This window comes from Bos mutus, chromosome 1, assembly GCF_027580195.1.
Source record: "Bos mutus isolate GX-2022 chromosome 1, NWIPB_WYAK_1.1, whole genome shotgun sequence".
Classification (NCBI taxonomy): domain Eukaryota; kingdom Metazoa; phylum Chordata; class Mammalia; order Artiodactyla; family Bovidae; genus Bos; species Bos mutus.
Genome location: NC_091617.1, coordinates 154,481,952 through 154,498,456, shown reverse-complemented (window position 1 = coordinate 154,498,456; position 16,505 = coordinate 154,481,952). Strand labels below are relative to the sequence as shown.

Here is a 16,505-nt window from a genome sequence, read left to right as displayed (position 1 = left end):
TTTGTTTTACAGGTAATACAACATTTACATGCAACAGCTTTGAATTTAACATCCAGATTTTTTAAAGTACCGTGACATGTGAGTTTTTCTTTTTTCAATGAAACTGCAATTGGCAAAGGGTGGACTTGAGAATTCTTGGTGATGAGATGCTCTTGGAAAATCTGAAAAAACTGAAATTAGGAATGTTTCTGACAGGAACTACTGGCCTGAGTTTGTTCTAGTTCTTCACCCAGGGAAAATCATATAGTTACAGTTTAGATTTTACACATTTCAAATATGTTTTTGCATAGTGCTTCTGATTTCTGCTCCACTGTGTTAGTTATTCCTTCAATTCCTTGTTTTGTGGTTGTGTGTTTGAATTCTTTCTGGGAGTTGACAGATAAGATTGAGAACTTCATAATTTGTAGGACAGAACACACGTAAAGACAGGTATTTCAACAAAAGAAACACTGCTCTATTGAATCCTTTTATCCTGTTGTCATTTTAGCCGACTGTAGAAGATGTATAGTTGCATAAAAGGTATAAGATTAAGTTTATGTGGATAGTAGCTTAAGCTGGGGAAGTGAAGACAGTGTTGAAGGGAAGGGACAGCAGAGTGTAGTGCAGCCAAGGAGACAGGAGCCCTGGCCTCTGTCCTACCCCCTACATCAGTAAAGTTTTATTTATATAAATAAAGGAAGATGTTACTAATGAAGCACGATTCTAAAGCAACCCAAACTAGTTTCAGTTTCATTATCATTTTAATATTTTTCAGGTAGAAGTACAAAGCAGGACTCTTATTTGCCCTATGTGATATTGCTCTCCTCCCCACACACTCACCCCCCACCATTTTCGAGAAAAAGTAGAATGCTGCTGTGTGCACTGCTCAGTCAGGTCCGATTCTTTGCGACCCCATGGACTCTAGCCCACCAGGCTCCTCTGTCCATGGAATTTTCCAGGCAAGAATACTGAAGTGAGTTGCCATTTCCTTCTCCAGGGGATCTTCCCAACCCAGGGATTGCACCTGCATCTCTTGCATCTCCTGCATTGGCAGGTGGATTCTTTATCACTGCGCCACCTGGGAAGCCCCTAAATTAGAATAGTAATGTCAAAATTGGATGCCTTCACAGCGGTCACATTTGTCTGGATGAAGAGTTGCTTAAAACTTAGAGATGACAGTGGGTGCAGGGTGGAGGGAGGAGGAAACAACACTGAACGATGCTGAACTGCTTAAAAATGAGGATGAGGGAGTGAGTAGGTGGAGCACAGGGAATCTTTGGGGCAGCAAAACGATTCTGTGTAATACAGTAATGGCAGACACAAGTCCCTGTACATTTGTCAAAACCCATAGAATATACAGCACAGAGTGAACCCTAAAGTTAGCTATGGACTTTAGTTAGTAATAACTTATCAATATTATCCATCAGTTATAACATATGTACCCCATTAATACCAGTCGGGGATGTGGTGTGCACACAGAGAGGGGATATATGGGAAGCCCTTGTATTTTCAAATACTTTTTTGTAAACCTGAAAAAAAAAAGAGAAGAGAATAATGGTGTAAAGTTTATTCTTTGTTTTGGTGGCCTGCAGAGATTTAGAGAGGAAATTCCTACACAGTAGGTTACATTTGTCCCACTCCTGTGTTTTCATCCTGGTTAGTAGGTCTGTCCCATGGCTTTAACTTTGTTTTTTGTTTTCCTGTGTTCTGCTATAGCAGGGGCTTAGCCTGGACGAAATCAAGCAGAAAGCAGAGAAGCTCCATTTGTGGATGTGAGGAAGGGACTTCTTTTCACAAAGCCTTTTTTTTCTCATTAAACGTCTTTAATTTCTAAAATTTGTGATGTAATTCTTAGTTTTCAAAATGACAGCCTGACATTGCCTTCATGTCGATAAACATTTGTTGTGCTTCTTAAATAGTCTGTGGTATATGAAAGTTCTCAGTCCAAATTCCATTCACCTGGCAAAGCCCAGCCTGGTGTCTTTGTGTTGTGCCCCTTCCCTCATACTTGTCCTGTTTTTTGGAGTTCTTGCCACTCTTTGTATGTGTGTGTGTGTGTGTGTTATCTGTATATATTCATTCATTCAGTGATTATCGAGTACCTGCTGGGTGCTTGGTAATGTTTTGGCTGTCAGTGGTCAGGTTTAGCTTCATTTCTCCGTTGAGCTTAAGGCTGCACAATGTTGTATTAAAGTAGTCATTACACATTACAGAGAAATGGAACAGTTTAAAGGAAATGTAGGATGGAGTGAGCCTCCCTCCTACCCCTGGCTTCTCCCCAGAGTTGGCCTCTGGTAGCCATTTCTTCTGTTTTCTTCTAGAAATAATCTGCCAGTGGTTCCCACACTGTGGTTCACACACCTCTTGGGGTCCCTAAGACCCTTCCTGGGGGCCTATGAGGGAAAACTTTTTTATAATAATATTAAGATTGTCATTTCTGTTTTCGCTGTTGTACTAATGGTGCAGAAACCTGGTGGGTAAAACTGCTGGTGTCTAGGCAGAAACTGTGAGGCAAGGGCCCCAAATCACACTGACAGCCAATATACCCTCTTCACCACCTCCCCACTGGCAGTAAAAACAATACTACTTTGACTTAGACATATCTCTTGTTGATACAGTAACAGTTAATGTTTTTCTTTTTGGCTGCACTGTGTGGGGTGGGGTTTCTTAGTTCCCCAACCAGGGATTGAACTTATGCCCCCTGCAATGGAAACTTGAGTTCTCACCACTGGACCTCCAGGGAAGTCCCCACAGTTAACTTTCTTGCCTCTCAGCCCTGAACGCTTGGTGGAGTCTGCTCATGAGGAATGAGAGGCGCATGGGAAGCATGTTGGCTGCTCTGAGAGGCCCAGGGCCTGTGTGAGGAGTGGCAGCTGTGGCAGCTATGCAACTGCAGAACGAACTGGCCACTTTTCTCCTGGAGTGTGACTTTTGCTTGAAAAAAATGAGTGGCAGACAAACTACAGTTATTCAGAATTGGGTATTTGGTGGACATTTTCTGAGAAATGAAGAACAAGTGTCAGAAATTGTGGCCAATGATAATATTTGTGTTTTCAAGGAAAAATACAAAAATTTAAAACTTCTGTCTGCTACCATGAGCATGACAGCTTCTGACATTGCCTTCACGTCGATAAACATTTGTTGTGCTTTTTAAATATTCTGTGGTATATGAAAGTTCTCAGTCCAAATTCCATTCACCTGGCAAAGCCTGGCCTGGTGTCTTTGTGTTTTGACCCTTCTCTCACACTTGTCCTGTCTTTTGGAGTTCTTGCCACTTTTTGTTTTTGTGTGTGTGTGTGTGCTTCTGAGTACTTGAAGACTTTTTTGATGGGCTCAGTGGTAACGTTAATCAATTTTTTTTTTAATATTAACCCCACCCTCACATAAGGACTGCCTTAGGCCTATAGGTGTTTTCTAGAACAATAGTTTATGTATTTATTCCTGTGTTTTTGGTTGCAGTGGATCTTTGTTGTTGGCCATGGGCCCTCTCTAAGCATGCAGGCTTCGGTAGTTGCAGCGTGTGGGCTTAGCAGTTGTGGTGCATGGGCTTAGTTGTTCCTCGGCATTCGGAATCTTCCTAGACCAGGGATCAAAGCGTGTCCTCTGCATTAGCAGGCGAATTCTTATCCACTGCGCCAGCAAGGAAGTCCAGAATGTGAGTTACTGATATTATTTGGTGAAATGTGTCAACATTTGAAAGAGCTGCATAATTTTGTGAACCAGTATTTTCCAAATGGCCAGTGCATCATGTTTCAGATCTGTGCATGGGTAAAAGACCCATTCAGAGATATACCAATGGATTGCAACATAACAGTACGATAAGTTCATTGATAAGGTTTTAGATTCTACATTGCAACTATTGTTTAAGAACCTACAGTTTGCCTAGTTTGGGTGTGGTATCAAAGAATGTCCACAATGATCTGAAAAGGCTGCTGAAATACTCCTTGCTTTTCTAGCCTGTGTTTGTGTGAGGCTGATTGTGTTTCGTAGACCTTAACTGCGTATCCTGCAGGCCATTGAACTGAAGCAGATAAGGAGAATCCACTTGTTTCTGAGAGGACAGATGTTAAAGAGGCTCGTAAGAGTAAAACGACACCTGAAATCACCAAATGCTTTGGAAATTATTATTTTTTATTTATGGTAGGTTTCATGTACAGTTTTTAAAATTAATTAAATATTAAAAATTTTCTGTTTTAATTTCTAATGTGGTAAACATTGATAGCTCACAAATAAAAGCTGTTTGGGGTCCTCAATAAGTTTTAAGAGCGTGAAGAGTTCTTGAGAGCCACACCTTTGAGAACTACCAAACTATGTAATGGCAAATAGATAGGAAAACAGTGAAAGGCTTTCTTTTCTTGAGCTCCAAAATCACTGCAGCCATGAAATTAAAAGACACTTGCTCCTTGGAAGGAAAGCTATGACAAACCCAGACAGAGTATTAAAAAGCTGAGACATTACTTTGCTGACAAAGGTCCATATAATCAAAGTTGTGGGTTTTCCAGTAGTCATGTATGGATGTGAGAGTTGGACCATAAAGAAAGCTGAGCACTGAAGAACTGATGCTTTTGAAGTGTGGTATTGGAGAAGACTCTTGAGAATCCCTTGGATTGCAAGGATATCAAACCAATCCATCCTAAAGGAAATCATCCTGAATATTCATTGGAAGTACTGATGCTGAAGCTGAAGCTCCATTATTTTGGCCACCTGATGCGAAGAGCCCACTCATTGGAAAAGACCCCGATGCTGGGAAAGGCAGGAGGAGAAGGGGATGACAGAGGATGAGATGGTTGGATGGCATCACCAACTCAATGGACATGAGTTTGACCAAGCTCTAGGAGATGGTGAAGAACAGGGAAGCCTGGTGTGCTGCAGTCCATGGGGTTGCAAAGAGTTGGACACAACTGAGTGACTGAACAATAAGACTGTGTAATATGAAAAGCTTTTAAGGAAATACCTATTTGTCAACATGTATTTCTTCTACTTTTTATAGCATTTTTTTCGCCATTGCCAGTATAATGCAATTTCTGTTTATATTTTTAAGGGCAATCAGATGTTTCAATTTATAAAATATATGTTTGAAAATCCTTAAAAGTTATACTTACTGACTAGCTGCTTGTATCAATATGTCCATCCTACTTTATGCAAAATCCGTTATTCATGATTCAGGTATCTTCCCTTTAGAACTGTTTTTCTTGTTATAGTAAATCATCTTAATGTGTTGTCTCTTTAAAGAATTTTGATTTATAAGTTTTTAAAAGAATATCAATACTAGGATTTCCACTTTAATATCCTAAAATTTTGCACATGCTGTTCATTGCCAACTTTCTGTACCTGTTGAGTTCCTGCCTTTGTTTTAATACTTAAGTTTAAGCTTCACTTTCTTTTTGAAGCTCTGCCTTCCTCTGAGAACAGCCTGCCTGCCCCCCACCCAGAGTTAGGTGCTGGCTTTTTTGTTCCTTTTACCCTTACTGTGTCGTTCTTACAAGATTTGTCACAACTTTGTATTTATTGTTTACTTGGACTTTTCTTTGCCAGTTCATAGGGAGCACTTCCAAAGGAAATTTTGGTCTGTTCATCTTCATGTCTTCAGCCCCTAGGACATTTTAGGTATTCTGTTGAATCTTTGTTGAATTAATGGAAGAATAAAGTACGTCCCTGGTGGTCTAGTGATTCAGAATCTACCTGCCAGTACAGGGGACACGGGTTCAGTTCCTGGCCTGAGAAGATCTCACGTGCTGCAGGACAGCTAAGCCCATGCACCGCAACTGTGGAAGCCCGTCTAGAGCCCAGGCTCTGCAACAGGAGAAGCCCCCGCAGGGAGGAGCCCGGGCACCACAACTAGAGAGCGGCCCCCACTTGCCACACCTAGAGAGAGCCGGCAGGTAGCAACAAAGACCCAGCACAGCCAATAAATAAAGAAATTTTAAAAGAGTAAAACCACACATGCTATTTATTCTCAGTTTTAAATCAAGAATCCTCGGTAATTGGCTTGGATACTTAATTTTTTGGCAATTGTTTCTCAGATTCAGTGAAGCCCGGGGAGTCCTGAGCTGTGCCTCAGGGAGCCATTGAACCAGGATGGAGTGTCTGTTGCTCTGAACTCCTGGGAGGGAAAGAGTCATACTGAGATGAGCGTACTGTGAGTCTGGTCCAGCCGGGGAGGACCCGTGGTGGAGCTCCAAGACTCAAGTTTCCTCCGGCCCCACAGTGGCCATGATCCACTTGGGCCTTCCCTGCTGGGTCCACACTGACCCCACACTGAGGCCACGAGTCCTGCTGCAGGAGCTGAAGCTGCCTCATTCCTGGGAGGGACTTTGGCTCTAGGCCTGACACTCTTGGAGCTGCCTGGAGTCTAGGGCTTCTCCTTCCAAACCCGCCTGCCTTTCTTCTTCCTGCGCAGTCACGTCTAATAGCTCGCAGCCTCCTCTGGGCCCCTCCCCGTTTTTCCACATAAATCTTTTCACATCTGATCCTGTCACCACATCTGCTGCTTGGAGGACTTGAATTGCCTGCAGGGCCACTGGTCTAGACCCGTGTTGGGAGGGCTGTTTGTCTGCTGTTTGCTCTGAGATCTGGCTCCTGTATCCATGACCTGCTTTTTGAGATGGCTCTTGGTACGTGGTTGTTGGTCAGCGTGTACTGAATTGAACTTTAGTTCAGTTGAACGTCTCAGGGCCCTCTTGTCCATGGCTGGCTCTTCCTTGGTGGTGCACCGCGATGACCCATGAGAGCAGGGCCGAGCCTGCTGTCCTCTCCTCTGTGTCCCGAGCTGAAGTGTCATGCAGGTCCATTGACCTGTTGCCTTTCTGTCTGTCATAGAGGAAGGCACCATTTGCTCTGTCCATTTGCTTTCTGTTAACACCTGCTGGAGGAAGGGAGGTTGGGACTGTGGGGAGGGGACTTCAGACTGGCGGTCAGGAAATCCCTCTGGGCAGGCAGATAGTGGCGGGAGGGGCTGTGCATATGGCTGGCGGTCAGCACTCAATGCAGGTGGGTTAGCTGGGCCGTGGCTACAGAGGAAGGAGCCTGGTGAATTGTGGGGCCGGAAAGGTGAGCTATGGAAAAACACTGACCCTGGGGAGCCGTGGAGGAGGGCCATGGTCTGACAGGTACCTCGTGCAGGGTCTCTAGCCCCGCACTGAGACCAATGGAGGCAGAGGGTGAGGTGAGGAGGGGGAGTGGGGATGCCAGCCAGGCTGCTCCGCGGTTCCGCTGTGTTGGGGGGGAGTTGTGCCTGCTGCCTGTGTGGTAAATGTTTCATGTGTGGGAAAGTGCCAGGATGCTGCAGATTTGCTATTCTCGTGGTGTCATTGCCTCCCCTGTGGCTTGTGGCCTAATCTGAGCCACAAATATGAGGTAAGGATCCTGTCTCCCCCTCAGCAGTGACGGCACCTGTGAGTGCCTACCGTCCTGCTCAGCACTGGGCACTCAGCCAGTGGGGAGGAAGGAGTGGGCTGTGTCAGGGTGCGCTTCAGGAGGACAGCCCAGTCTCGAGGGTCAGAGCCCTGCTCTTGCACATGGAGGGCCTCTGCAGGGTCGTTCAGGTCCCTGTCGTCCTTTGACCTTCAGCCTTACCAAGTGAGAGAAATGCACATTCAGGACTGAAGGGTTTGAGAAGAGATGGGCCTGGGGCACCAGTCTGCTGGAGGCAAGAGTCCTCCAGTGGGACCTGGATCAGAGGCTGCTGCTGCCCCTAGTCATGTGGCATGTCCACAGGGGTCAGCCTGCCTGTTGCTGCTGAACCTTCCTCTCAGTACTGGGGGCTGGGAGGGTGCTTTGTCATTTTAGTTGAAAACTACTGAAGACTTGTAATTTTGAAAACCCTTCAATTTCATCTTTTAGTATTCTTTGCCTGACACGACATGCAACATTTATTTAATACAAAAATGAACTCATGCAAAGCATTGGGTCCTTCTACTATGACACAGCCAAGGAAAGGGTGGGAAGGAAGCAGGGTGACGGGAATGGGAAGTGAGCTGCTGGTCCGTCCTTAGATGAACTCTTCCTGTAGCATTTTATTTGTAGTGAGCTTGCTTCTGAGTGAGGCTGACAGTCCTTTCAGATCAGTCCTTATGTCCTTAAATTATCTAACATTTCTGGTGTTAAACCTGTGTATTAAAAAGACTGGGAAAATATATACTATTCGGTAAAGAGAAACCTTTGTGGTCAGGGAGGGAAACACCTACACTGGTCATCTCTGTCATCTGTGGATAAAGTGTCTCCTGGATGCTCCTTGGCCCCTTCCCCTTTGCACAAAGGAAATGAATGGCCTGTGTTTTGTGAGTTCCTGGAGTCTTGGGTCAGCACCTCAGGTCATTGCTGGGGGACCATGAACCATGCAGGGGTTTCTGTACAGACTTGGTGTTGTTACTCAGTTCAGTTCAGTCGCTCAGTCGTGTCCAACTCTTTGTGACCCCATGGACTGCAGCACATCAGGCGTCCCTGTCCATCACCAACTCCCAGAGCTTGCTCAAACTCACGTCCATCGAGTCGGTGATGCCATCCAACCATCTCATCCTCTGTCATCCCCTTCTTCTCCTGCCCTCAATCTTTCCCAGCATCACGGTCTTTTCCAATGAGTCTGCTCTTCACATCAGGTGGCCAAAATATTGGAGCTTCAGCTTCAGTATCAGTCCTTCCAATGAATATTCAGGATGATTTCCCAAAGGATGGATTGGTTTGATCTCCTTGCAGTCCAAGGGATTCTCAAAAGTCTTCTCCAGCACCACAGTTCAAAAGCATCAATTCTTCAGTGCTCAGCTTTCTTTATGGTCCAATTCTCATATCCATACATGACTACTGGAAAAACCATAGCTTTGGCTAGACGGACCTTTGTTGGCAAAGTAATGCCTCTGCTTTTTAATATGCCATCTAGGTTGGTCATAGCTTTTCTTCCAAGGAGCAAGTATCTTTTAATTTCATGGTGGCAGTCACCATCTGCATTGATTTTGGAGCCTCCAAAAATAAAGTCTCTCACTGTTTCCATTGTTTCCCCATCAGTTTTCCATGAATTGATGGGACCGGATGCCTGATCTTCATTTTTTGAATGTTGAATTTCAGGCCAGCTTTTTCACTCCCCTCTTTCACTTTCATCAAAAGGCTCTTCAGTTCTTCTTCGCTTTCTGCGAGAAGGATGGTGTCATCTACATATCTGAGGTTACTGATATTTCTCCTGGCAATCTTGATTCCAGCTTGTGCTTCATCCAGTCTGGCATTTTGCTTGATGTACTCTGCATGTAAGTTAAATAAGCAGGGTGACAATATACAGCCTTGACGTATTCCTTTCCCAATTTGGAACCAGTCCGTTGTTCCATGTCTGGTTCTAATTGTTGCTTCTTGATTTGCATACAGATTTCTCAGGAGGCAGGGAAGGTGATCTGGTATTCCTGTCTCTTGAAGAATTTTCCACAGTTTGTTGTGATCCACACTGTCAAAGGCTTTGGCGTAGTCAATAAAGCAGTAGATGTTTTTTCTGGGATTCTCTTGCCTTTTCTATGATCCAACAGATGTTGGCAATTTGATCTCTGGTTCCTCTGCCTTTTCTAAATCCAGCTTGAACATCTGGGAAGTTCTCAGTTCACATACTGTTGAAGCCTCACCTGTAGAATTTTGAGCATTACTTTGCTGGCCTGTGAGATGAGTGCAACTTTATGTTAATTTGAACATTCTTTGGCATTGCCGTTCTTTGGGATTGGAATGAACACTGACCTTTTCCAGTCCTGTGGCCACTGCTCAGTTTTCCAAATTTGCTGGCATATTGAGTGCAGCACTTTACTTCCTTACCCAGCTGTGAGGAAAGAATAGACATCCTATTTCTTTAGTCTACACTGAGTGTCATGGTTTAAAATTTTCCTTTAGTCTACACTGACTGTCATGATATAAGATCACCATCTTGGAAAGAGAGAAGGAGCTTTTATTCCTTTTCAGACTTCAGACTTTTTCTACAGAGTCTTTGGTAAAGAACCTTTAAATTGAGAATTTGAAATGTCAGAAGGTATGCCTGTGCTTGTTGAAAACTGGCAACTGAAAAGAACACGTCCTGGTAAGCTCCTCCACGCGTGGGTTCATGTCCTTAGGTTTTGTCTGAACACGAAGGAGCCTAAGGATTAGCCTTGTTGGGAAACGGCTAGGGTTTATAGAAATAGAGATTCTGACTTCATCAAGATTAGATAATCTTGGTGTTACAGATTGAACTCTGTTCCCCAAAATTCGTATGTTGAAGCCCTAACCCTCAGTGTGACTGCATTCCTTTAGGGAGATGATTAAGGTTAAATGAAGCCATAGGGGTTCCTGATTCAGTTTCAAGAGAGAGAGACGTTGAGAGCACACACACAAGGGGGAAGACTGTGAGGACCCAGGCGGGCGGTTGCCTGCATGCGAGGAGAGAGGCCTCAGGAGGGACCAGCCCTGTGACACCTAGGTCTCAGACGTCCAGCCTCCACACCTGTTGTTCAGACCTCCCAGCCTGTGACATTTTGTTAGAGCAGCCTGAGACCCTCAGCTTGTCATCCTGTTCTCAGCAAGCTTCCGCGGACTGAACAAAAAGGCCCATGAGCTAGTGAGGCTGACAGGCTGAAAAACTGGCCGTCTTGTGAGGTGTATGCAGGGCCCCGTCAGCTCTGATCATCAGACCTGGGCCAGTAGGGCCAATGGAGGAAAGAGATTCTTCCGGCTTTGCTCTGAAGGCACGTGAGGAGGGTGAGGGAGAAGACAGCAGAATGTGCTAGACAGAGGAGGATGAGCCAGCGTCAGTGGCTGGGCTTCCAGACAGTGTCCCCCGGCAAGTGGTGGAGAGAACAGGTTGGAGGGCGGGGGCTCGCTCACGGGAGGATTTGTGCATCCCAGGAGGAGCCAGGACCAGACTCTGGAGTCCAGCCCAGCACCGAGGCAAGCGAGGGTGCCACCTGCAGCCGCTGGTGGTGTGGGTGTGAGTGACAGGCACCCTGAGGTCTGTGGGGATGTCTTGTGCTATCCAGTGTGGTAACCACAAGCCACATGTGGTGTTCAACACTCGAAATGTGGCTCGGGGGTCTGGGGAACTAAACAGTCATTTAATTTACTTCTAAGTAACGGAAGTTTACATAGGCATGTATGAGTAGTGGCTGTTGTATTGGACAGCGCAGCAAAGCATATGCTCTGTAAAGGCACTCTGCTGAAAAAGAGTCATGCTCCCAAAGTATGCAGTCTTCCGCCCCTTTTCTCAATAGTGGGGAGAATATTAAAATTAGATTAGTGTGTATGTTTAGAACCCACAAAACTTTGAAGGCAGAGATAGCCAATTTTCTAATTTTTATAAAGGACTAAGGGGTGGTTATTCTTGGGTGCTTTGCTTTGTTTGTTAATAAATGATGGGGCCAGCAGGTCGTTTGTTCAGGTATTAGGAGCAGGTGAAATACTCCAGTGTGATCTCTTGCCAGTCTCTCTTTCCTGCTCTGATTTAGAGTGATTTTCTGGCAGCATGTAGAGAGTGGTTTGGGTGAGGATGACATTGGGAACAGAAAAATGGGAGAGCACACTACCATAACCCAGGGCAGGAGTTTGTGCTGGTTTGGAGGGCGGCTGAGCGCTTGGGGAGAATGGGCTGGAATAGAGTCAGCAGCCGTAGTGTGGAGAGGGGGACGTTGCAGGAGGGTCTTGAGTGACTCCCGAGTTCCTGAAGTGACTGCCGGGGAGATGACGGGGTTGTTCCTCAAGATGTGTGCACAAGCAGAACACGTCTGTTCATACCTGTTGAGTGTGCGGCGTCTTGGGGAGATCCGTGCATTTGACATGTAGGACTGCATTTCTAGAAAGGGCTGGTCTGACAGTAGAAACTTGGAAGCCATCAATACAACTGTCATAATTGAAACAAAGACAGTTGCTGCCTGTGGAGAACTGAATAATGCAAAGAAGGCCTCTGACAAACCCTCCAGCAACCCAGACCCCAAAGGGAAAGGCAGCAAGGGGAGGCCGCAGGGAGACCAAAGAGGGCACTGCCACAGGGGCAGATGCAGGAGCACGTGTGGGCGTCTGTGCAGCTGAGGCAGGAGAGGCTTTCCAGACGAGGGCATTTATTCAGGGGCATAGCCCAAGTCAGTATCCATGGCCAGTCATCAGGTAAAGAAGACTCTCCTTCCCCACATCTCACTGAAATGGTGGCAGTGTTAAAAATTAAAAAGCCGTTCACAGCAGTCTAGACTCTGGGAAGTCAAAAAGGTCAGTCAGCAGGGTGCTGTCGGTGTGGGGATGGCAGGAGTGAGGCGGGCGAGTCAGCGCCGGGAGGAGCAGGAGTGTTGGGGAGGGCGGTGTGCGTCCACTCTCCCACTGGCCTCCAGAGTCCACTGAGAGGGAGGGGTGCTTGGAGGGCAACCGGCCCCCCCGCCCTCCGCCTGAGCAGAGCAGCTGATCCTTGGAAAGTTCACAGGAGGGAAGCTATGCAGCTGGGAAATGCTGGAGGGAATTCTTTCAGCTGTAAGAGGCTTCGCGGTTGGGTCATGAGGGTTGAGTGTGAATCATCCCCTAGTCTGCTTTCATCTCACCAGGTGGTATGTAGAAGAACCTGCACCCGGGTGCTCACAGGGGCTCTTTTGAAAGCAGCAAGACAGATGTCTTTCAGTAGTTGAATAGATAAATGAACTGGTACACTGAGACAACGGAATATTATAGAATATTTAGAACTGGAAAGAAGTGAGTTACCAAGCCAAGTAAGACAGGGAACAGTCTTAAATGCCTGTTACTCAGTGAAAGAAATCAGTTTGAAAAGGCTACGGATTCCACCTATTCTGGAAAACTATGGAGACAGTAAGAAGACCAGTGGCCGCCAGGGGTTCACAAGCTGGGAAGAGGGATGAGTAGGCAGAGGGAGGGCTTTGGAAGCTGAGGCTTCCGTGTCAGGGCCGGCTCATTACCTGTAACAAACACACCATCAGGTGGCGGATGTTGATGATGGGGAGGCTGTGCGTGTGGCGGTAGAGGGTGTATGGGAGCCCTCTGAACCTTGCCTTCAGTTTTGCTTGTAACCCTTAAACTGCTCTAGAAAAAGTAAAATAAAGCAAAAGAAGAAAGAAAAACCCTGGGAATTAAATCTACAAGCCCAGATGGTTTCACTGACAAATTTTATCAAACATTTAAAACAGAAATAACACCAATTTTATGTAGTCTCGCTCATATATTTTTTAACTTTTAATTTTGGAATAATTTTAATCTCAGAAGAAGTTATAAAAATAGTACATAGAAGTCATTCTGTTTCCTACAATAACATATAACCATAGTATGTTATCAAACCAGCTTCCATATATTCTTAATTACAAAACATTGCATGATTTCATTCTGTTTCCTACAATAACATATAACCATAGTATGTTATCAAACCAGCTTCCATATATTCTTAATTACAAAAGATTGTATGATTATTGTGCCAAAAGATTTAACAAGTTCAGAAGTGAAGTAAAAGATGAAATCTCTCTAATACCTACCCCAAGGCAAATAAATCATTCTCCAGGAGTAACACTACTAATAATGTATCGGGTACCCTCCAGACATTTTCTGCACACACAAAAATATATCTACCTACATGCCTGTGAATAGACTTCCCTGATAGTTCAGCTGGTAAAGAATCCGCCTGCAAAGCAGGAGACCTGGGTTCGATCCCTGGGTTGGGAAGATCTCCTGGAGAAGGAAAAGGCTACCCACTCCAGTACTGTGTCCTGGAAAATTCCATGGACTCTATGGTCCATGGGGTTGCAAAGAGTTGGACACAACTGAGCAACTTTCAGCAGAATCACATCGTTTTTTGCATATACACTGTTTCTCAGCATGCTGCGTTTACTTGGCAGGATGTCATGGGTCTCCTGTGAGTGGTTCCCCTCCCTGTCCCGCAGGCACTGGGCATCTTTAGGACCAGCAGCGTTCTGTAGTAGTGTTGTGGGGCTGCAGACTCACTTCTTCCTGCTTGGTTTTGTGGACAGGCTGTCTCACGTTGCTTTTGTGTGTAATGTCTGTTGCCTGGCCTTCCTTGTTTCTGTGACCTTAAGGAGTTGTTGAGTGTTTTCCAGAATAGGTTTTTAGAAACTGTGTTGCCGAGTTAGAGACTTGATATCATTTGGGATTTTGCCTTTGTAATTCATTTGGTTTGCGGCCTGGAGGTCAGCCTGCGCCACACCTTGTACCCAGTGTGTGGGGTAGTGAGACAGCTACCCGCAGACTGCCAGGGAAGAACCTTCTGTGGACATCCTGGCGTGTTTCCAGAGCTGCTTGGGCCTGAGTGGCCAGCCAGGGGAGACTCCTCTGCTGTGTCTGGGCCTTCCTCTGGCCTGTGGGCAGGTCACCTGATCTGTGCAATGGGTTGGGGAGCATACTCTGCTGTCGTCTCTCTATTGTTCACCGTACCTGGGGTCAGGGACCTTGGATGTGAGTCCTTTACTGGCTCATTAATTTTGTCTGGAGTCTGTCTTGGATCCCATGTTGCATTCAGAGGCATGTTGGGTTGATGGTCTGTGTTGAATACTTGAAAACATGTAGCTGGTCACATGTGAAAACATGTAGCTGGTTCTATTCAGTTGGTCTGGAGAACTTTCAGGAAACCATGAGCACCAAACTGGGAGTTAGCATGTTTCCTTCCTGAATGCCCCTTGCTGCCTTCACCACACGAGCACGCATTTGAAATGGGAGCATAGGAAGAAACTGTTTCTAGGAAATGAATACTTAATCTTAAAATATCACGAGATTGGAATTGACATATACACATTATTATATACAGAAAAAGCAAGGGAATCCCAAAATACATCTACTTCTGCTTCATTGACTACACTAAAGCCTTTGACTGTGTGAATCACAACAAACTATGGAAAATTCTTCCAAGAGATAGAAATAACAGACAACCTTACCTGTCTGCTGAGAAATCTGTATGCAGAACAAGAAGCAACAGTTAGACCCAGACATGAAACAATGGACTGGTTCCAAATTGGGAAAGGAGTACCTCAAGGCAGTATATTGTCACCCTGATTGTTTAACTTATATGCAAGTACCTCATGCAAAATACTGGGCTGGATGACTCAAGCTGGAATCAAGATTGCTGGGAGAAATATCATAACCTCAGATATGCAGATGATACCACTCTAATGGCAGAAAGTGAAGAGCAACTAAAGAGCCTCTTGATGAGGGTGAAAGAGAAGAGTGAAAAACCTGTCTTAAAACTCAACATTCAGAAAACGAAGATCATGGAATCTGGCCCCATCACTTCATGGCAAATAGAAGGGGAAAAAGTGGAAGCAGTGACAAACTTTATTTTCTGGTCTGACTGATGGTGACTGCAGCCATGAAATTAAAAGAAACTTGCTCCTTGGAAGGAAAGCTGTGCCCAACCTACACAGTGTAACCTGCGTAGAGACATCACCTTGCTGACAAAGGTCTGTCTAGTCAAAGCTGTGTTTTTCCCAGTAGTCATGTATGGATATGAGAATTGGATCATAAAGAAGGCTGAGCGCCAAAGAATTGATGCTTTCAAATTGTGGTGCTAGGGAAGACTCTTGAGAGTCCCTTGGACAGCAAGGAAATCAAACCAGTCCATCCTAAAGGAAATCAACCCTGAATTTTCATTGGAAGGACTGATGCCGAAACTTCAATACTTTGGCTACTTGATGTGAAGAGCTGACTCATTGGAAAAGACCCTGATGCTGGGAAAGATTGAGGGCAGGAGGAGAAGGGGGTGACAGAAGATGAGATGGTTGGATGGCATCACTCATTCGATGGACATGAGTTTGAGCAAGCTCCAGGAGATGGTGAAGGACAGGGGAAGCCTGGTGTGCTGCAGTTTCTGGGGTCACAAAGAGCCAGACAGGACTGAGTGACTGAACAGCAACAACGATACATAAAATAGATTAACTAATAAGGACCTACTGTATAGCATAGGGAATTCTACTTAATATTTGTAATGACCTACCTAACATGAGAAGTGAAAGTGATAGTTACTCAGCTGTGTCTGACTCTTTGCAATACCATGGACTATATAGCCTGCCAGGCTCCTCTGTCCATGGAATTTTTCAGGCAAGAATACTGGAGTGGGTAGCCATTCCGTTTTAGAGAGATCTTTCCTACCCAGAGGTCAAAGACCCAAAGTCTCCTGCATTGCAGGCAGATTCTTTACTGTCTGAGCCACAAGGGAAGCCACCTATATGAAAATAGAATCTAAAAAAGAGTGATATGTGTGTGTGTGTGTGTATATATAAATATATATATAAAACTGATTCACTTTGCTATACAGCGGAAACTAACATAACATTGTCAATCAACTATACTCCAATAAAATTTAACAAAGAAATTGAAAAAAATCTTGTAAAACCAAATGCTCTGCTTGTAAATAGGGATTTATCCTTTTTAGTTTAGTGTTGCAATATTGTTTTCATTTAAATTTGTCTCTATATAGTTTCATATATTCTAGAGGAAACAATTATTTTTAGTGGATATTGTTTAAAAAAACAGGTGTGCTTTGAATTTGTTAAGAAGTTGGAAGTCAATATACAAAACCATACACTCACATTCTGGATCCA

General features: G+C 44.9%; 1 protein-coding gene across 5 annotated transcripts in view; it reads left to right on the top strand.

Annotated features, from left to right (window-relative positions):
- Positions 1-16,505, top strand: part of DIP2A (disco interacting protein 2 homolog A) — a 120,909-nt gene that overhangs the window by 1,140 nt on the left and 103,264 nt on the right. The window lies entirely within an intron of this gene.